The following is a 25,037-nucleotide window of genomic DNA, read 5'->3' as shown; positions in this document are numbered from 1 at the left end:
ATATTATGATGTAACTTTGACTATTTTTAACATTAAATTTAATCACCGACCCATTGTTATATAATTTAATATTTTCACCCCTATCACATAATTTATTAAATTAATAAGCGAAAGTGCATTAAATTTACATAAATTATGCTTCAACACCTCGGTGATCTAGACGGACATATGGATAAATTATTGACAAAAATTTAGAAGTGTGATTCGGTGGTTTGGGTAATATTATAGTTTATATAATTGTGTAATTATAAAAGGGAAGACCGTTATAATTTTGGTTTTAACGAAAGTTAAAACTGGATTAAATCTCAATTTGAATAGTCGGGGTATAATTTAATTCGCTAAAACGAGATCTAACGAAAGTTAGATTTAATTTTAGTTAGTTAAATCTTTATAAATCGGAAGATAAAATATAAGGATATATATTAAAACATCGTAACCGGACTTAAAAACAATCCATAATCCAGAGGGGACATATTTTAGTTGCCACTATTTTACCTTATTTTAAAATCTCATCAATTTCACTTTTTACCATATAGTAAATTTTAATTACTTTTTACTATTTTGCTATATTGCCATGAAAAACCTTATTTCTTCTATTTTGTCAAAATTAGTTAAATTGTATTTTTATTATTGTTAATTTAGTTATTTCGTTTTAGTTAAATTTAAATTCCGTTCAATTAAGTAGTAAACCCTAATCCAAAATCCCCCTTTTAAATAAGTTTAAATTTTAGCGATTAAAGCCTTGAAAACTCCATCTCCATGTGGAACGAACCGGATTTACCAACAAACTATTACTACACGGATAGGACAAAGTTGCCTATATGTGTGAAATCAATCCTAAATCATAAAAACGCCATATAATCACAACCAATTCGTGTAATAATTTCAATCCAAATTCGATCAAAATAAAAGGACACGATCGAGCACATCAACTTTTTGGCGCCGCTGCCGGGGAAGTTGGCAGTTAAATAAATAGATAATTTTTCTGATTCGTAGTAATAGTTGGATTTGTACGTGGACTGGGTTATTGGAGCCAAACAGTACTCAATTATATTGGGGACCAAACGAATCCTGCCCCTCTGCTGCATCTTTTGGCTATTCGAAACGTGGGCAAAATCAGAAGGAAAATCTGTTTGTTTAAAGGTTTTTATCATTGTTTTTATGTTATTTGATCCTTTCGTGAAAATTCATTTTCAAGAAAGTTCAATGTTTATACACTTAGTGAATAAATCCTTCAAGATTACATACAATTTTGTAATTGTATGACCCGTTCAGGAAATCCTAAACTCGTTGCACTTAATCCAGAACCTGAAAAAGGCTTGATCAAAAGATTAAAACAAGAAAAACAAAAAAATTAAGTAGTACTAGTAAACCGAAAACACCGAAAAATGTCAAAAAACAAGTAGGAAACACTAGTGGTCAACCAGAAATCAAAACTGAACCTGAAACCATAGTCATTAAAGAAGAAATTACTAAAGTAACACCTGATCTAAATGATCTACCGATGTGGAATACCAGACAAACTGTTCCCCCTCTCACACTTGCACCTATAAGAAGACCTGAAATTGAGGCTGAAAACTGGAAAGTTAAGGGGCAGTTTATGCACATGGTACATGAAAACCAATTCGACGGAAGACTTAATAATAATCTGATAGAACATTTAGAAGCTTTTGAAGATTTATGTGAACTGTACAAAAACAAAGATGTTTTTTCAGATGCATTTAAGTTAAGAACTTTCCCATACTCGTTAATCGGAGACGCAAAAGCATGGTTGAAAGCATCAAAACCTGATTCTATCACAACTTTCAATGAATTAAGAGAAAAATTCATTACCCGATTTTTCCCACCGGCAAAAGCCGAAAGACTTAGAACTGAAATCACCAATTTTAAACAAAAGGCGGATGAAACTCTTTATGATGCATGAGAAAGATTACAAAGAATGTTACGAAATTGTCCGCAACACGGATTGCAAAAAGGGCAAATAGTATAAACTTTTTATCGTGGTATTGATGAACATACTTGTGGTATATTAGATTCCTCCGCTGGAGGAGTATTTATGTACAAATCACCAAATCAAGCGTATGACATGTTAGAGGACATGTCAGTTCATACTTTTGAATGGACACCATCTAGAGATCAAATACCTAGAAGGATGGTGGCAAGCCTGGAAGAAAATGAAGACAACAATACAACCATAGCTTCACTATCGAATCAATTCAAAAAGTTTGGAAGAGAAATAGAGAAACTAAATTCAACAGTTTTAGCATTGCAAGTAGGATGTGAAATCTGTGGACAACCACATTTCACGAAAGATTGTGATATCAATGATCGGCCAATGAACTCAGTAGCACAAGTTAATTTTATGGCCAATCAAAGACAAGGCAATTTTCAAGGAGGGAATTCTAATTATCAACCTGCAAACCCAGGATATCAAAACCCGAAAAATTTTGCTTTTTAAAGAAATGGACCACCTGGCTTTTTCAATAGAAACCAACCTCCATTTTCACCTCAACAAAATTTCCAACAACAACCGTTACATCAATTACCATATCAACAACAGAATCAAAACACGCAACCAGTAGAAAAGAAATCTAACTTTGAAGAAGTTATGATGAATTTCGTCAAAAGTCAATCAGAAACGAATGAGTAAGTGAAGAGACAACTTCATCAATCCCAAACAGAAAACGAGCAAGTACAAAGGAATCATCAAGCATTAATTCAAAACCTTGAAAGAGATATGGGAAGAATATCCCGATTGCTTGCTGAAAGGCAATCGGGAACTTTACCATCAAACACGCAACCAAACCCTAAGGGTAAGGAAACTCAAAATTCAAGTAATATTTCACAAGTTAATTCAATCACTACGCGAACTGGGTTAACCATTAACCCAGAGATTCCAAAGCCTCTCACTCCTATTCATGTTTTACAAGAAAATGAACATGTGGTGGAAGAAAATACGATGCCAACCACAAGTGCACCAAAGACTCAAAATCAACCACCATTGAAGGTATATAAACCTCCAATTCTATATCCGCAATGTTTGAAGAAAGATAAATTACAAGCACAATACAACAAGTTTGCTGAAATGATTAAGCAAATTTGTATAAATGTACCGCTTCTAGATGTTCTTGCAGGTATGCCAAATTATGGAAGGTTTATCAAAGATCTTATAGCAGACAAAGGAAAATATGCAGAAGTTTCAACCACATTCCTGTAGTGACCCGAACTTTTCCATGTTTATATATATTAATTGAGATTGATATTTACATGATTAAATATTTCCAACATGTTAAGCAATCAAACTTGTTAAGACTTGATTAATTGAAATATGTTTCATATAGACAATTGACCACCCAAGTTGACCGGTGAATCACGAACGTTAAAACTTGTAAAAACTATATGATGACATATATATGGATATATATATAGTTAACATGATACTATGATAAGTAAACATATCATTAAGTATATTAACAATGAACTACATATGTAAAAACAAGACTACTAACTTAATGATTTTTAAACGAGATATATATGTAAGGATTATCGTTGTAAAGACATTTAATGTATATATATCATATTAAGAGATATTCATACATGATAATATCATGATAATATAATAATTTAAAATCTCATTTGATATTATAAACATTGGGTTAACAATATTTAACAAGATCGTTAACCTAAAGGTTTCAAAACAACACTTACATGTAACGACTAACGATGACTTAACGACTCAGTTAAAATGTATATACATGTAGTGTTTTAATATGTATTTATACACTTTTTAAAGACTTCAATACACTTATCAAAATACTTCTACTTAACAAAAATGCTTACAATTACATCCTCGTTCAGTTTCATCAACAATTCTACTCGTATGCACCCGTATTCGTACTCGTACAATACACAGCTTTTAGATGTATGTACTATTGGTATATACACTCCAATGATCCGCTCTTAGCAGCCCATGTGAGTCACCTAACACATGTGGGAACCATCATTTAGCAACTAGCATGAAATATCTCATAAAATTACAAAAATATGAGTAATCATTCATGACTTATTTACATGAAAACAAAATTACATATCCTTTATATCTAATCCATACACCAACGACCAAAAACACCTAGAAACACTTTCATTCTTCAATTTTCTTCATCTAATTGATCTCTCTCAAGTTCTATCTTCAAGTTCTAAGTGTTCTTCATAAATTCTACAAATTCTAGTTACATAAAATCAAGAATACTTTCAAGTTTGCTAGCTCACTTCCAATCTTGTAAGGTGATCATCCAACCTCAAGAAATCTTTGTTTCTTACAGTAGGTTATCATTCTAATACAAGGTAATAATCATATTCAAACTTTGGTTCAATTTCTATAACTATAACAATCTTATTTCAAGTGATGATCTTACTTGAACTTGTTTTCGTGTCATGATTCTGCTTCAAGAACTTCGAGCCATCCAAGGATCCGTTGAAGCTAGATCCATTTTTCTCTTTTCCAGTAGGTTAATCCAAGGAACTTAAGGTAGTAATGATGTTCATAACATCATTCGATTCATACATATAAAGCTATCTTATTCGAAGGTTTAAACTTGTAATCACTAGAACATAGTTTAGTTAATTCTAAACTTGTTCGCAAACAAAAGTTAATCCTTCTAACTTGACTTTTAAAATCAACTAAACACATGTTCTATATCTATATGATATGCTAACTTAATGATTTAAAACCTGGAAACACGAAAAACACCGTAAAACTGGATTTACGCCGTCGTAGTTACACCGCGGGCCGTTTTGGGTTAGTTAATTAAAAAATATGATAAACTTTGATTTAAAAGTTGTTATTCTGAGAAAATGATTTTTATTATGAACATGAAACTATATCCAAAAATTATGGTTAAACTCAAAGTAGAAGTATGTTTTCTAAAATGGTCATCTAGACGTCGTTCTTTCGACTGAAATGACTACCTTTACAAAAATGACTTGTAACTTATTTTTCCGACTATAAACCTATAATTTTTCTGTTTAGATTCATAAAATAGAGTTCAATATGAAACCATAGCAATTTGATTCACTCAAAACGGATTTAAAATGAAGAAGTTATGGGTAAAACAAGATTGGATAATTTTTCTCATTTTAGCTACGTGAAAATTGATAACAAATCTATTCCAACCATAACTTAATCAACTTGTATTGTATATTATGTAATCTTGAGATACCATAGACACGTATACAATGTTTCGACCTATCATGTCGACACATCTATATATATTTCGGAACAACCATAGACACTCTATATGTGAATGTTGGAGTTAGCTATACAGGGTTGAGGTTGATTCCAAAATATATATAGTTTGAGTTGTGATCAATACTGAGATTTGTATACACTGGGTCGTGGATTGATTCACGATAATATTTATCGATTTATTTCTGTACATCTAACTGTGGACAACTAGTTGTAGGTTACTAACGAGGACAGCTGACTTAATAAACTTAAAACATCAAAATATATTAAAAGTGTTGTAAATATATTTTGAACATACTTTGATATATATGTATATATTGTTATAGGTTCGTGAATCAACCAGTGGCCAAGTCTTACTTCCCGACGAAGTAAAAATCTGTGAAAGTGAGTTATAGTCCCACTTTTAAAATCTAATATTTTTGAGATGAGAATACATGCAGGTTTTATAAATGATTTACAAAATAGACACAAGTACGTGAAACTACATTCTATGGTTGAATTATCGAAATCGAATATGCCCCTTTTTATTAAGTCTGGTAATCTAAGAATTAGGGAACAGACACCCTAATTGACGCGAATCCTAAAGATAGATCTATTGGGCCTAACAAACCCCATCCAAAGTACCGGATGCTTTAGTACTTCGAAATTTATATCATATCCGAAGGGTGTCCCGGAATGATGGGGATATTCTTATATATGCATCTTGTTAATGTCGGTTACCAGGTGTTCACCATATGAATGACTTTTATCTCTATGTATGGGATGTGTATTGAAATATGAAATCTTGTGGTCTATTATTATGATTTGATATATATAGGTTAAACCTATAACTCACCAACATTTTTGTTGACGTTTTAAGCATGTTTATTCTCAGGTGATTATTAAGACCTTCCGCTGTCGCATACTTAAATAAGGACGAGATATGGAGTCCATGCTTGTATGATATTGTGTAAAAACTGCATTCAAGAAACTGATTTCGATGTAACATATTTGTATTGTAAACCATTATGTAATGGTCGTGTGTAAACAGGATATTTTAGATTATCATTATTTGATAATCTACGTAAAGCTTTTTAAACCTTTATTGATGAAATAAAGGTTATGGTTTGTTTTAAAATTAATGCAGTCTTTGAAAAACGTCTCATATAGAGGTCAAAACCTCGCAACGAAATCAATTAATATGGAACGTTTTTAATCAATAAGAACGGGACATTTCAATTCCAATGAGGAATGCTCGGCAATTTTGCAAAAGCAAAATTTGCCACCAAAACTTGGAGATCCTGGAAGTTTCATCATTCCTTATCTAATGGGAGATTCAGTAATGTACGATGTATTAGCTGATTTAGGAGCAAGCATTAACCTTATGCCGCACTCCTTGTACTTAAAATTGAACTTAGGTGATTTAAAACCAACTAGGATGTGTATACGATTAGCTGATAGAACTTACAACTATCCTATTGGCATTGCTGAAAACCTACCGGTTAAAGTAAATCACTTAATCTTTCCTGCTGATTTCATTGTTCTTGAAATGGAAGAAGATAGTAAGGTTCCCCTAATTCTAGGGCGTCCCTTTCTAAATACTGCAGACGCAATTGTGCGCGTAAAAGAGAAAAATCTCAGCTTAGGTGTGGGGGAGGATAGAATTATATTGAACATAGATAAGGCTATGAAACACCCTATGTCTCCTGATGACGAATGTTTTCAATTAGACATTATTGATTGTTATATTGAGGAAGAACTACAAGAACTATTAAATGTCAACACCTCAGATTTCATCCCGATGGGTGAAGGTGAAGATTTTGATGTCGATATAGAGTTAGACAAGCTGTTGAAGGTAGTCACTGATGAAGAATACGTAGAAGAAGAAATTACCGGGGAAGATGAACCTTTTGAAGAAATTATCGATGGTAATAGGTTTCGGATAAAATCTTCCTTGGAAGAACCACCCACCTTGGAACTTAAAGAACTCCCAGAACATTTGGAGTATGCTTATCTCCAAGGAACGTCATAATTACCTGTCATAATTTTATCAAACTTTTCAATGATGAAAAGGGTAGGTTAATGTCTATTTTAAAAACCCATAAAAAGGCAATTGCCTGGAAAACAACTGATATTCCAGGGATTAACCCTGCTTATTGTACCCACAAAATTCTAATGGAAGAAGATTTCAAACCCGTGGCACAAAGGCAACGGAGGTTAAACCCTAACATGAAAGAAGTTGTCAAAAAAGAGGTTATCAAATTACTTGATGCTGGGTTAATTTACCCTATATCCGATAGCCCGTGGGTAAGTCCTGTACAAGTAGTACCCAAGAAAGGAGGTACGACTGTTATTCTAAATGATAAGAACGAACTCGTTCCTACAAGAACAGTCACTGGGTGGAGATTCTGTATAGACTATCGTCGTCTAAACCACGCTACAAGGAAAGATCATTTCTGTGACGACCCGGAAATTTCCGACCAAATTTAAACTTAATCTTTATATGTTTTCGACACGATAAGAAAAGTTTGTAATATTGATTCTCAAACTTTTTGAACTACTGTTATATATTCAGTTAACCTTTGACTATTGACCGACGATTCACGAACATCTATTTGTGTATATATATGTATATATATATATATATATATATATATACAATAAGTTGGAATATTAATTATTCATAAATAACTAGCAATGTGTATTTAAAAATTGATTTATGTATATTAAATAAAGATATATACATATATATAATTTCAAGTTATTTAGTAAACGATAGTAACATTCGTTTATTGATTCGATTGATATTTAGATAAGTTAACTAAAACGTTTAAGATGAACAAGTAAAACACTAATTTACTGCAGTATTTTCGAATTGCTACAGTACCCAAAAAGCTACAGTGTTTTCGAAAATCAATATTTGCTACAGTAAAAATTATTTTGCTACAGTGTTTTTGAAAATAACCATTTGCTACAGTAAAAATGACTTGCTGCAGTAAAACACTATTTGCTAGAGTAAAAATGACTTTGCTACAGTAAAATACTATTTGCTACAGTAAACACTATTTGTTACAGTGAACACTATTTGCTACAGTGAAATATGTCGACAAACAAGAAAACAAAACATATTGGGTGCGTACCAGCTGGCCATACGATCGCATGGCAAATGGGCATGAAACCCATGCGATCGCATGGGGTGAGATTCCTGGACACATATATAAATTCGACATTTTGGCTCGAGAACACACACACATACAATGATATAATTACTCCCTCTGTTGTTTATATTTATATTATATATTATTTATATTATTATTATTAAAGATTAATAATATTATTAATCTTATTAATATTAGTATTAGTAATATTATTATTATTAGTATTATACATAAAATACTACGACGAGGTTTTGCTCGCATGTTTTCAAAACGGGTTTTTCGAGCGGGATAGAGCTAAGAAAATTATGGGTTATAGCTATGGAGGTTATGAGTATAGTTCGGGAGTATTGCTCGTGAGTCAAACTAGTGTTTATCGTCTCCGTTGTGTCTACATACTTTCCTACAATATTGAATCACAATATTGATACGTGAACATTCGTATCTTATCTTTTATATATTAATAGTGTATCCATGTCTAGTGCTCGAGTATATATGTTTATACATGCTTGTATGCAAAATTTCGTCGTTAGATAGTTTTATGATGAATCACGAATTTAATACATATACTACTGATATAAGGTATATGATATGCATGTTATTGGAAAGCTGGCGAAAAATTAATAACTTTTCATTTAGAAATCGTGTGATTTCGATGAACGGATTAAAAGATATGGTTAACTGAATTATGTTTGACGTTAATTGAAATTGTGTTTGAAATTGTAAATTAATATTTAAAGAACTTGTCAATGAGATTAATAAATTGGATTTTCAAATATTACTAATCGAGTAAATGAATTTCTAAATAAAGCACGTCTCGTCTTGTTGAACAATTGTTAAAGTTGACTGTCTTATCATGTTTTAAAGCTTTATAAACACTATAATCTGATTTTACAAGTATTGGAAAGCTATATGAAATAATAAAATATTTTTGATTGCCATGATAATTCAAATATAATATAGTTCCTGAAATAAATAATATTTTGAGTTTGATAAACTATAAATTCGTTCAATTATCAAGACTTATACTATGATAATAAACATGTATAGATTTAAAGATCATATTGAGTCAGGTTGACTTTTGAGATGACTTTTGTTAACTTTTGCATGTCGGTCTCGAGCATTAGGATTGTGATACACTATGACCTGACCTAGCTTGTTAGACATGTATTGACCAACATATGTTCTCTAGGTTGAGATCTACGGTTATTTTGCATTTCGAGATTCGGTCATATTTTGGTGAATGACCTTATGTGCTGCTAAGGTGAGTTTCATTTGCTCCATTTTTAATTGCTTTTACAATCTATATTTTTGGGCTGAGAATACATGCACTTTATTTTAAACGCAATGGATACAAGTACATACTAAATTCTACACCGAGTTTGAACCGAAAATCCCTTAGCTTTGGTAACTAGTAACTGCCGGTTATAAGAACTGGTGAGTGTGAATAGTTATATATGGATCCATAGGGCTTGACATCCCAGTCTGTTCCAGGTATAGAAACCCTAGCCTGAACTATAAAACAGACGTATGCTATTTGAGGTTAGTACATGTTAGATTGCGTGTATTGTACATGTTGGTTGCATGTATGTTAAAACAGGGGTACTTATTATAACGTTAAAGTTTAGTTACCAGGGTGCTCAATTTCGTAGAATCTTTTGATAAACGTTTCGGATGAAACAACTGAAATTTTGTAATCCACCTTTATATACAGATTATGCGCAACATTAAAACTATGAACTCACCAACCTTTGTGTTGACACTTTTAAGCATGTTTATTCTCAGGTTCCTAGAAGTCTTCTGTTGTTTGCTTATACGTTATACAATCTATGTGCATGGAGTCATACATGCTTTATTCAAGAAAACTTTGCATTCACAAAATCATCACCATGTATCTTATTTTAACTGCATTGTCAACGGATGTAGTATTGTAAACTATTAAATACGGTGATTGTCTATACGTAGAAATCATCAGACGTCGAAAACCTTGGATTTATATATTCATTTATGGTGTGCCTTTTCAAAAGAATGCAATGTTTACAAAACGTATCATATAGAGGTCAAAACCTCACTATGAAATCAATTAATGATGTATTCGTCCAAGTGGATTTGGACGGGTCATCACAGTTGGCATCAGAGCTTGAGGTCATAGGGAACCAGAAATTGCATTAGTGTGTTTAACTGGTAATTGTTAGGATGCATTAGTGAGTCTGGACTATGATCGTATCTGTTTTTACCGAGTTTTGCTTACCATTTATTGTCGAAAATTACTTGCTTATCATTCCTAAGTTTAGACATGTCTTACTGCATTTACTGCATAGATAGTGTATCGACAAAATTCATATCTTAGCGTATCTGTTACTTTAAACTTTCCTGACATTTTCCGAAAATTTCTCCGTAATTTATGGGATTTTGGTATTATATATACATGTAAATTATGTATTGAAGAATACCAAATCTAAGTCCTATAATCTATTTCACATCAAAAATTATTTCCTTGATTACACAAAATGGATCCTGTATCTAGTTCAAATTCCTTAAACTCCGACAGCTATTCCGATATGGATATTCACCTGAACTCCGAAGACAGAGTAACTGGAATGGATCAACCAATTAGCCATCACCTATTCTGGATAAAATGTAGATGGGTTCCTAGCCTACTTAGTCATTGGAGACAAGAAGAAGGTGATCCCTTCCATCCACCACATTCCCCTCTTGGCGAAGAACCTGAAGCACTTACCGGCGAACCTGTTCGTAATACCATTTTCTCTCTCATTTTACAGAGTATCTCGTCACGATTATATACTATCTCAAATTCTAGATCTTATTCATCCGCTCGTCCGAACAGACAATCACCCCAGTGTAATAGAAGAAGTCAACGAGCTTCGCGCTCGAGTAGTGGCTTTGGAGAATATGGTGCAAAGGTTACAAGCACCAGCAGCATCACCGGCATCAACAGTACCACCATCATCAATACCAACAGTATCATTACCACTACCAACAACAACATCCACATCCCACACCTCAACATCACAACCTGTACCTCGAACATCAACATCATACGCACCATAGATACCAAGGAATACCAACAACAACAAACGATGAAGTATTGATTCATAACTTCATCGAAAAAATATTCTGCAGAGAATATGTAGTTTCTAAAAGTTTTAGAGATTACTTATTCTAGTTCTAATTGTAAACCAGATGAGTGAGCGAATAGAAATGATGAAATAAAACCCTGATCGGAATGGTGCACGATTTACAAGCTAGATCTGTTTTACCTGCAGCATCAACAGTACTGTCAGCATCACCAACATCGTCAGTACCGTCAGCATCGTCAGCATCAGCAGCATCTACAACATCACAAGCTCTGCCAGATCCATAATCACCGCAAACATCATCACTAATCAACAACGCGTATATCGTATCAATGAGTTATGAAGTATTAACTCATTCCCTCTGAAGAAATTATATGTATATTTTTATATATGTGAATTTTGAGATCAAAATAAATCTTTTCGTACTAAGCTATTACGTGTGAATCTTAACTACTCGGTTAGTTCATGTTATTAATATGCTATGATGTACATCCTTCGTTAATGACTTAACAATCGTTAACTATAATCTCTGCTTCGACTTAATAGATTCCATTTCATAATAAATCAAGTGTATTATTCAAATACATGTTTGATTTTACACTTTCATTTTCGATGTACTTAAAACTTTCCAGAAAACATCATTCGTACCTTGCGAAGTTAGCTGTGACGACCCGGAAATTTCTGACCAAATTTAAACTTAATCTTTATATGTTTCCGATAAGATAAGCAATGTCTGTAATATTGAGTTACAAAATTTTGAAACTGTTTACATGAATTCATTTAACCATTGACCATTCTCGACGATTCACGAATAATTGTTTGTAGATAAATATGTATATGTAAAATACGATACAAGATAAGTAAGCATAATGAATTTGTATATATATATATATATATATATATATATATATATATATATATATATATATATATATATATATGATTTTTATTAATAATTATTGTATTGTTATATATAAAATATATATATGATAAATATTCAAATATCATTTTGTTTAAAATATGTAATACATAATTAAGGTTAATATATTATATGTAATTATAAGTTAATATATAAATGTTATATTAATGTTATGATTATTACATTCAATATTATTATTAATATTGTTAGTAAAATAAATACTTGTATCATCAATATTAAAAATTCTAATGTAAAATATAAAGTTATATATAAAATCTGATACGTATAAGTTGTTATATTACTATTATTGATATTATCATATTAATACTATTATAATTAATAGGATTATTATTATCATATTTTATTTAACATTATTAACATCAGTATTAGATATATTATTATTATCAATAGATAATATATAAATATAGAAATTGATATATATATATATATATATATATATATATATAAATATAATATATAAATATAGAAATTGATATATATATATATATATATATATATATATATATATATATATATATATATATATATATATATATATATATATATATATATATATATATATATATATATAAATTATTCGTATTATTGTTATTAATATTATTATTGCTATACATAGTATTTTAATTAACATCGTTATCATTAGTAATAATATTATTATTATTACTATTATATTTGTATTACTATTAGTTATAGTATTAAGAGTGTTATTATTATATTTATATTTATTAACAAAAGTAATTAAAATCTGTAAATGTAAATACATAAATATAAGAGATATACAGTTATGAGATTTGATATAAATTGTTATATTATTATTATTAGTCTCATTATGAGTAATAAAGTTAATATTAAATATTAATGTTTATATAATTAAAATTATTTTGTTTCTTTATATAACTAACATACAATTAAACATAATATATTGATATATATATTTTTACATATACAGATATATATACATAAATATATATATATATATATATATATATATATATATATATATATATATATATATATATATATATATATATATATATATATATATATATATTCGATTCGAAACAAATTGAAGGAAAGTGAAAATGTAGAAACAAATTCTAATTCATTGCTTGAAACTTTCTTTAAAGTTATAAAAGCTAATTCGAAGAAACAATCAAGAATTTCGAAGTCAAAGTTTTAATTTTAAAAAGTCAAACTTCATTCTCTGATCGAATTTGAGTTATAGGTTATGATTGAAGTTAAATTGAAGGTTGAAAACGATTCTAGGAAAGTTTTAATACCCATTTCATGTAGGAAGTTTTGTCTAAAACTTTCGTAAATTCGAAAATTAAAAGTTAGTTCTTTATTTTTTTTAAACAGCGACGATCTTCTTTTATAATTTATTTTGATTTATTTTTTTATTTTGTTTTGTTTGCGTATCTGTTATGGATATTACTATTATTGTTGTTATTGTTTCAAATTACATCGAATAACAATTTATGTAATGTTTTGATTTAGAGTCGATGCATTTGAAGAAGAAGATGAAGAAGAGACATCAGAAATTAAGGTATATAAACTTATTCAGGGGATATAATTCATAGAAAATGTGAATAGATGAGTGGCGTGAGTTGTTTGTGTGTTACCGAGAGGTCGCGAGTTCGATCCCCGGCTGTGATATTTTTTTTTTAGAAAAAGAAGGAGTGAAAATAAGAAACAGAAATATAATGGTATAAGAATAATTAGATCGAGTATTATTTAGAAAAATCGAAACAGATACATGGTTAAGGGTGTTTGCATATAAGCGGGAGGTCATGGGATCAAGTCCGGTCCGGGGCAATTCTTTTTACAAAAAGCTTCTATAAAGGGTATATTTTTACTAATTTTATTTCAATTATTATTATTGTTATTATGATTATTATTAATATTGTTCTTAATGTCACTAGCATTATAATTAATATTAAAATTATTGATACAAGTATTATAAATATTATTATTATTACTATTATTAGGTATGAGTATTATTAATTAAAATTATTATGATTATGTTTATGATTAGATAAAATATGATAAAAGGAATATAATTACATTGTATTGATAAGTATAGATATGAACTTAATACGCTCATGAACATTTTTATGATCTATATAAGAGTAATATGATTATTATTGCGCTTAATGACATGATTAAGATATTAAGTATTAAGAACGATATTGGTATTATGAAATAAACATGATATAAAGGATACTATAAATTATAGTCATAAACCTTAATCGTTATTATTATTATTATTACTAAGTATTAGCGTTATGATAGTTATTATATTTATTATTATTATTATTAATATTATTATTATTATTATTATTATTATTATTACTAGTAGAATTATTATTATTATAATATATATCATTATTATTATAAATATCATTATTAATAATATTATTATCATTTTTATTGAAACTATTATTTTTACTATCATTAGTATTAATATAATATTATTAGTATTAAAAATTTTATTATTATTATTATTATACTTATGCTAGTATTATTAAATATTATTTTTACAAACAAAAGAAATTTATATAAAGAATATACTTAGTACATAAGTATACTAATATTATCTAATATTAAGATATAATATTATTTATATTGATGTAACATCAACTAAATTATATATCAAATAAACATTATGATATATAATAAGTATTAACAAAATTATATATAAGTATTAACCTTAATACATAACTAAATATATATAAACTTGCTCGATTACGATTATATGTATTAATATATATACAAATGATATAGGTTCGTGAATCCGAGGCCAACCCTGCATTATTCAATATCGTCTTATGTATTTTTACTACAAAATACATTAGGTGAGTTTCATTTGCCTTTTTACCCTTTATATTTTTGGGCTGAGAATACATGCGCAATTTTTATAAATGTTTTACGAAATAGAATCAAGTAATTGAAACTACATTATATGGTGAATGATCGAAGCCGAATATGCCTCTTTTGCTTGATAACCTAAGAATTAGTAAACCGATCTACTAATTGACGCGAATTCTAAAGATAGATCTATTGGGCCTAACGAACCCCATCCAAAGTACCGGATACTTTAGTACTTCGATGTTGTTTTTATCATGTCCGAAGGATTTCCCAGAATGATAGGGGATACTCTTATATGCATCTTGTTAATGTCGGTTACCAGGTGTTCACCATATGAATGAGTTTTGTCTCTATGCATGGGACGTATATTTATGAGAGCTGGAAATGAAATTCTTGTGGTCTATTAAAATGATGGAAATGAATGTTTATGATAAACTAATGAACTCACCAACCTTTTTGTTGACACTTTAAAGCATGTTTATTCTCAGGTATGAAAGAAATCTTCCGCTGTGCATTTGCTCATATTAGAGATATTCCTTGGAGTCATTCATGACATATTTCAAAAGATGTTTTATTCGAGTCGTTGAATTCATCAAGATTATTATTAAGTTAATTATAGTTGGATATATTATGAAATGGTATGCATGCCATCAGCTTTCAATGTAATGAAAGTTTGTCTTTTAAAAACGAATGCAATGTTTGTAAAATGTATCATATAGAGGTCAAGTACCTCGCGATGTAACCAAATGTAATGTATTCTTCCGAATGGATTAGGATGGGTCATTATACGTGGTATCAGAGCGGTGGTCCTAGCGAACCAGGTCTTGCATTAGTGTGTCTAACTGATAGTTGCTTAGATGCATTAGTAAGTCTGGACTTCGAACGCGTCTGCATGTCAAAAGTTTTGCTTATCATTTCGTGTTGAAAATTACCTGCTTATCATCCTTAAGAAATTACCTACTTATCATCCTTAGAAAATTACATGCTTATCATTCCTAGTCTAGACACATATTACTGCATTGATTGCATGAATAGTGTATAGACAAATCCATATCTTAGCGTATCTATTACTGTAGACTTTATCTGACACGTTTCCTTAATTTCCTCCGTAATCTACAGGATCTTCTGTACTATATTAGATATTCTATATAACTAGAATATTATCCAATAACCAAAAATTATTTCATATCGAAAATCCTCTAACTGATTATAACAGATGGATCCTACACCTAGCTTGGATTCCATTAGTTCCGGAAGCAATTTCGAGATGCGTATTGAAGTAGACTCCGAAGTCAATGAACCCGAAGTGTCTCCACCGTTTAGCTATTTTTATTTCTGGAGGAGATGGGGGTGGGTCCGAGACTTACTCACTCGATGGAGAAATGAAGAAGGCGAGCCCTACCGCGAACCAAACTTACCTCCTAACATTCGAGAAAATGATGTACTCACCGGTGAACCTATGCGCAACACTGTATTCACCCTTCTTGCTAAAGTTTTCCACCTCGAAGGTCACATTACTGCAATCTCAGAAAATATTCAACCTCTACTTCCGAATACCAATCGAAGGGGAATATTAGAAGAAGTTAGGGAACTTCAAATTGATAATCAAGATATATCGAATCAGATGAGTGGATGGATAGAAATGATAGAGGTTAGGATAGAAATCCTGACAAGAATGGTGCGTGATCTACAAGCTATACTTACTACACCAACATCATCACCAACCTCAGCACCAACAACACTTGTAGCACCGATAGCAACATTACCACCATCAGCAGCACCAGCAGCATAACCAGTACCAACAACAACAACATCATCACACGTCTCAACCTCGTAATCTATACCTCAAGCATAATCATCATTCTACGAATCGTTCTACATAAACTATCTTCGTCCTTCATGGCGATTATGTAATCTCTAATGTTTTAGAGATTATGTACTCTAGTTCTAGCCGTAAATCCGATGAGTTTAATATCACATTGACTCATTAAATCCATGATTACATCTGAAGAAAATATATATGTATATATGTTTTTATAAAGATTGTAATTAAAAAATTCTTTTGTACAAACTGTTAATGGTGAAAATATTTTAACGGGTAGGTAATACCCGAGGAATATTTAGATTTCACATTAATAAGTTACACTGTACATTCTTCGAATCTGATTCAACAGTCAATTACTATTCTACTTACATCCACAGACATACGTATTCGTTCACCACAGAATAACCATTTTCATTCAAATTTCATATTTGGATTTTGACCTATCAGAATCCAACAAGTGGCATAATGAAGAAAACATATGACAAAATAAAATGTATTAGAAACAGACAAATTAACTATTAGAAATTTTGTTAAGAATCCACGCTAACTGTTCCTAGCTAATTGATTACATTTTATTTATCGCAATTTAATTATCGCAGTTTATATTCTCACAATTTTATTTATCGTCATTTAATTTCTGTTATTTATTTTACGCACTTTAAATATCGGGACACGTATACAAGGTTTTGACATATCATATCGAAGCATCTATATATATTATTTGGAATAACCATAGACACTCTATATGCAGTAATGTTGGAGTTAGCTATGCAGGGTTGAGGTTGATTCTATAATAATATATATACTTTGAGTTGTGATCAAGTCTGAGACATGTACACGGGTCACGATACGTATTAATTAATTCGAATATTATAAACTATATATGAATTATTGAATTAGTAACTGTGGACTGCTAACTGTGGACTACCAACATTGGACAATTAAAATGAATTAAAATATTGATTATAACATATGAAACTAAACAATTCTTCAAGTTTTTCACTTGATTTCATCTTAAACCTCATTTGTATCTTGACGATTACGATCTGCGTTCAAACCTTTCATGATTCTTGAAAACATCTCAATCGAGAGGATGAACCAACCGCACTTCATCTACGGAAGAAAAGATCGATACATATAGTTATGCACTTGAAGACTCTCGAAAAACTGAGTAAACGTTTAACACGTATCTATGCTAACTTATTTGGCATTGTTATTTCTGAAAATAACAATGCAAATCGTTTTCAAGTTAGTCAATTTTGTCACAGCTCCAGCAAATCAACTTCGACTTTTCATTCGGATAACCCTTATTATAACTTCGATATATAAGCTTGCCTTTTGTCATCGTTATCGAAGAACCGTTTATATTCCACCACATTAGCAGTAAACTTACCAGCAACTTCAATGAATTTGGACTTTTCGAAAAATCATTATATTCATTGAAACCCCACCGTGTATTCATCTATACCCTGTAACAATAATTTCCATACCAATTACCGAGAATCAGCAATCAGTATTTCGAATCTCGTAGCATTTCTACATCAATAGTTATATGCATACATATAACAATTATCTCCCAGAATTACGATCTTCAATTCTGAAATTTTGAAAAGCACCCGGTCTGCGAATCAATACTCGGAATATTGAAAAAGCTCAAAGATTTTGATACTGAAAAACGAATTAATCAAACCTTGAAGGAGACCAAGGACAAATACAATGACCAAACCCTGTATTTAAAGAATTCTGATGATTCTGTTTCTGATGAAATCTTTAGCGAATACCTTACTCCTTAATCGTTCTAAATCATTGTGAATGAATTTCTTCACCACGCTGTGAATCTAAAATTCTAAGATATTATCGTATCTTTCATTGTAAATATCCTCAATATTTCTGAAGATATCTTCATAAATATTCTTGTTCGATATTAATTATCTCTCCGCACTATCTGTGTTATCTCATAAAAGGAAACTATTTTAGTCTCTATATTCTGTAAACTTTCGAATTTAAATTATGAATGATTCTGAAGTAGTGTTGGGAATTGAAGCATGAGTTAGTATAATATAATGACACTTGATCAACGTGATTATATTACAGTAAGTCATGTTGAGTTTCTAATTGAACGTGATGATTCACAGATCTTAACGTCATCATGTGTCATGCTACATAACTCTTTCATTCTACTTAACCTCTGAACATATCAAGAAAGTATATTCTTGATAGTTCTATTCTCAGTGATTCTGATAATTTGACAAATCAAATCGTGCTATTACGTTCTTTCTTGTTTAGAACATTAAGTTCATTCGAAACTCCATACTTACGAATTTTGGACCATTACTCGTTTTACTAGAGGTCGAGAGGAGAATAAAAAGGCAAAGAGCTCCAAAATATAAGAGAAAATATAAAGCTCAATAGCAACACGGAGGTTACAAACCGTGAATATTAATACGAATAGCAATATAAAGACACGGTATAATTAATATTATATCACCCCAGGGCGATGTAGAAGAAAATAGATTCCTCCGGTGGAAGTTGGAAAAGGAGAATGATTTTTGCGATAGTAAGGATAAGGACAAGGATTAGAACTGAATTAAGCATTTTCACAATCTTTTGAATTTGGGAATTTAGTATAGGAGTGGTGAAAATAATGGAACGGAAGAAGTTCATTTATAGTGGAGATACCAGACAAAGCAATCGAGATAGATGATCGTATTAAATTAAAGAAATTTTAATTTCCTTAATCCCGAGGAAATCAGATCTTATTCAAATTTCAAAGATTTTCTTTAAATCCCTGGAATTCCAGAATTTAAACGGAACTACGTCGAAAGTTAAGATAAACTTGACTTTCCTCATTTCACTATTTTGTGATAGCTTTACTCGTACACTTCACATGATCGAATCGTTTTATCTATATTAATCAATAATGATAAAACTCTATTTATCAAGACACATTCGTCATGAAAAAATTTTATTCGTTAGCCATGACGACCTCGATCAAATTTCGGGACGAAATTTCTTTAACGGGTAGGTACTGTGACGACCCAGAAATTTCTGACCAAATTTAAACTTAATCTTTATATGTATCCGATAAGATAAGCAATGTCTGTAATATTGATTTACAAAATTTTGAAACTGTTTACATGAATTCATTTAACCATTGACCATTCTCGACGATTCATGAATAATTGTTTGTAGATAAATATGTATATGTAAAATAAGATACAAGATAAGTAAGCATAATGAATTTATATATATATATATATATATATATATATATATATATATATATATATATATATATATATATATATATGATTTTTATTAATAATTATTGTATTGTTATGTATATAAAATATATATATGATAAATATTCAAATATCATTTTGTATAAAATATGTAATACATAATTAAGGTTAATATATTATATGTAATTATAAGTTAATATATAAATGTTATATTAATGTTATGATTATTACATTCAATATTATTATTAATGTTGTTAGTAAAATAAATACTTGTATCATCAATATTATAAATTCTAATGTAAAATATAAAGTTATATATAAAATCTGATACATATAAGTTATTATATTACTATTATTGATATTATCATATTAATACTATTATAATTAATAGGATTATTATTATCATATTTTATTTAACATTATTAACATCAGTATTAGATATATTATTATTATCAATAGATAATATATAAATATAGAAATTGATATATATATATAAATTATTCGTATTATTGTTATTAATTTTATTATTGTTATACATAGTATTGTAATTAACATCACTATCATTAGTAATAATAATATTATTATTACTATTATATTTGGATTACTATTAGTTATAGTATTAAGAGTGTTATTATTATATTTATATTTATTAACAAAAGTAATTAAAATTTGTAAATGTAAATACATAAATATAAGAGATATACAATTATGAGATTTGATATAAATTGTTATATTATTATTATTAGTCTCATTATGAGTAATAAAGTTAATATTAAATATTAATGTTTATATAATTAATATTATTTTGTTTCTTTATATAACTAACATACAATTAAACATAATATATTGATACATATATTTTTACAGATATATATATATATATATATATATATATATATATATATATATATATATATATATATATATATATATATATATATATATATATATATATATATATATATATATAGTTGCATACATATAAGAGTGCAAGTAGTATTCGCGTAATTTTTTTTATATTCAACATCTAACGCAGTTTTCTTTCTTTCTCTTTCTTAATTGTATTTTACTGTTACACCTGTGAAAAATATCGATGTCCTTTAACCCTTCCACAAGACTTTGATCTTTAACATTTTGGAAGTTAACATTTAAAACGTACCATGTAATCCTTCTCAGCAATCATTCGAATTCCTTTTTATTTTTTTATTTCTTTTTTTTTCCATTATGTCAAATATACCGGAGGCATTTAATCATAATTCGATTCGAAACAAATTGAAGGAAAGTGGAAATGCAGAAACATTCTATTTCATTGCTTGAAACTTTCTTCAAAGTTACAAAAGCTAATTCGAAGAAACAATCAAGAATTTCGAGGTCAAAGTTTTAATTTTAAAAAGTCAAACTTCATTCTTTGATCGAATTCGAGTTATAGGTTATGATTGAAGTTAAATTGAAGGTTGAGAATGATTCTAGGAAAGTTTTAAAACCCATTTCATGTAGGAAGTTTTGTCTAAATCTTTCGTAAATTCGAAAATCAAAAGTTAGTTCTTTATTTTTTTTTAAACAACGACGGTCTTCTTTTATAATTTATTTTGATTTATTTTTTTTTGTTTGCATATCTGTTATGGATATTACTATTATTGTTGTTATTATTTCAATTTACATAGAATAACAATTTATGTAATGTTTTGATTTGGAGTCGATGCATTTGAAGAAGAAGATGAAGAGGAGATTGCAGAAATTACGGTTTATAAACTTATTCAGGGGATATAAGTCATAGAAAATGTGAATAGCTGAGTGGCGTGGGTTGTTTGTGTGTTACTGAGAGGTCGCGGGTTCGATCCCCTGCTGTGATATTTTTTTTTAGAAAAAGAAGGAGTGAAAATATGAAACAGAAATATAATGGCATAAGAATAATTAGATCGAGTATTATTTCGAAAAATCGAAATAGATACATGGTTAAGGGTGTTTGCATATAAGCGGGAGGTCATGGGTTCAAGTCCGGTCCGGGGCAATTCTTTTTACAAAAAGCTTCTATAAAGGGTATATTTTTACTAATTTTATTTCAATTATTATTATTGTTATTATGATTATTATTAATATTGCTCTTAATGTCACTAGCATTATAATTAATATTAAAATTATTGATACAAGTATAATAAATATTATTATTATTACTATTATTAGGTATGAGTATTATTATTATTATTAATTAAAATTATTATGATTAGATAAAATATGATAAAAGGAATATAATTACATTGTATTGATAAGTATAGATATGAACTTAATACGCTCATGAACATTTTTATGATCTATATAAGAGTAATATGATTATTATTGCACTTAATGACATGATTAAGATATTAAGTATTAAGAACGATATTGGTATTATGAAATAAACATGATATAAAGGATACTATAAATTATTGTCATAAACCTTAATCGTTATTATTATTATTACTAAGTATTAGTGTTATGATCATTATTATATTTATTAATATTATTAATATCAATATTATTATTATTATTATTATTACTAGTAGAATTATTATTATTATAATAAATATCATTATTATTATAAATATCATTATTAATAATATTATTATCATTTTTATTGAAACTATTATTTTTACTATCATTAGTATTAATAATATTATTAGTATTAAAAATTTTATTATTATTATTATACTTATGCTAGTATTATTAAATATTAGTTTGGCAAACAAAAGAAATTTATATAAAGAATATACTTAGTACATAAGTATACTAATATTATCTAATATTAAGATATAATATTATTTATATTGATGTAATGTCAACTAAATTATATATCAAATAAACAATATGAAATATAATAAGTATTAACAAAATTATATATAAGTATTAACCTTAATACATAACTAAATATATATAAACTTGCTCGATTACGATTATATGTATTAATATATATACAAATGATATAGGTTCGTGAATCCGAGGCCAACCCTGCATTATTCAATATCGTCTTATGTATTTTTACTACAAAATACATTAGGTGAGTTTCATTTGCCTTTTTACCCTTTATATTTTTGGGCTGAGAATACATGCGCAATTTTTATAAATGTTTTACGAAATAGACACAAGTAATTGAAACTACATTATATGGGTGAATGATCGAAGCCGAATATGCCCCTTTTGCTTGGTAACCTAAGAATTAGTAAACCGATCTACTAATTGACGCGAATCCTAAAGATAGATCTATTGGGCCTAACGAACCCCATCCAAAGTACCAGATGCTTTAGTACTTCGATGTTGTTTTTATCATGTCCAAAGAATTTCCCGGAATGATAGGGGATATTCTTATATGCATCTTGTTAATGTCGGTTACCAGGTATTCACCATATGAATGATTTTTGTCTCTATGCATGGGACGTATATTTATGAGAACTGGAAATGAAATTCTTGTGGTCTATTAAAATGATGGAAATGAATGTTTATGATAAACTAATGAACTCACCAACCTTTTGGTTGACACTTTAAAGCATGTTTATTCTCAGGTATGAAAGAAATCTTCCGCTGTGCATTTGCTCATATTAGAGATATTCCTTGGAGTCATTCATGACATATTTCAAAAGACGTTGCATTCGAGTCATTGAGTTCATCAAGATTATTATTAAGTTAATTATAGTTGGATATATTATGAAATGGTATGCATGCCGTCAGCTTTCGATGTAATGAAAGTTTGTCTTTTAAAAACGAATGCAATGTTTGTAAAATGTATCATATAGAGGTCAAGTACCTCGCAATGTAACCAAATGTAATGTATTTGTCCAGATGGATTAGGACGAGTCGTTATATTAGCAAGAGTTCCATAAGCACCAACATGATTTACTGAGGAAATATCAATAAAACAGAATAACGAAGTATTGATTATATTAGTGAAATACTCTGCGAAGATTATGAAATCTTTAATGTTTTAGAGATTATTCAATATCTAATCCAGCCGAAAATCAAATGAGCTTAATATGGTATTAACTCATTAAATCTGTATTACATCTAAAGAAAATATACATACTATATTTTCATAAAGACTGTAATAAAATTCTCTGGTACAAAATATTACTTGTGAAACTTTTAACGGGTAGGTAATACCCGAAAGATATATAAATTCACAATTAATATGTTACATTCTTCGATTTTGATTCAGCAAATCATCAACTATACTCACCACTTTTTCAACGATATACATTCTTTCCTAGAAATCAACACAACCATTCGCATCCAAATTTGATTACATATTCTAATTTTGAAAAATCAGAATCCAAGCCAAGATTTAACAGAAAACATAACTCTTAGATTCTTACATCTTTCAAATGCCATACTTTAAATTCAAAACTGTACTAGAACATCATATGCATACATATAACATTCATCTTTTAGAATTATGAGCTTTCATTCTGAAATTCTGATAAGCAACCAATCTACGAATCAATACTCTGAATGTTGAAAAAGCTGATGAAGCAGCAAAAACTGTAAATGACTTTAACAGTTGAAAGTTTGATGATAAAGAATAGTGTGTTGGCAAAGCTCAAAAAAGTTAGAACTGGAAAACGGATTGAGCAAACCATGAAGGAGGCTGTGGACTAATCACAAAGACTAAACCTGCCTTTAAAGAATCCAAATGATTCAGTATCTGCTGAAGTCAT

The 25,037-nt window shown here is 29.2% G+C and overlaps 1 non-coding gene across 1 annotated transcript; it reads right to left on the bottom strand.

Moving 5' to 3' along the window:
- Positions 1-1,861: 1,861 nt before the first annotated feature.
- Positions 1,862-1,968, bottom strand: LOC139886683 (small nucleolar RNA R71). Its single transcript, XR_011772557.1, has one exon. It is a non-coding gene; the product is annotated as a small nucleolar RNA R71 (small nucleolar RNA).
- Positions 1,969-25,037: the final 23,069 nt, after the last annotated feature.

Source organism: Rutidosis leptorrhynchoides, chromosome 1 (assembly GCF_046630445.1).
Source record: "Rutidosis leptorrhynchoides isolate AG116_Rl617_1_P2 chromosome 1, CSIRO_AGI_Rlap_v1, whole genome shotgun sequence".
NCBI classification, from domain to species: Eukaryota; Viridiplantae; Streptophyta; class Magnoliopsida; order Asterales; family Asteraceae; genus Rutidosis; species Rutidosis leptorrhynchoides.
Note: the sequence above shows the minus strand (reverse complement) of the source record. Positions and strands in the feature narration are given on the sequence as shown.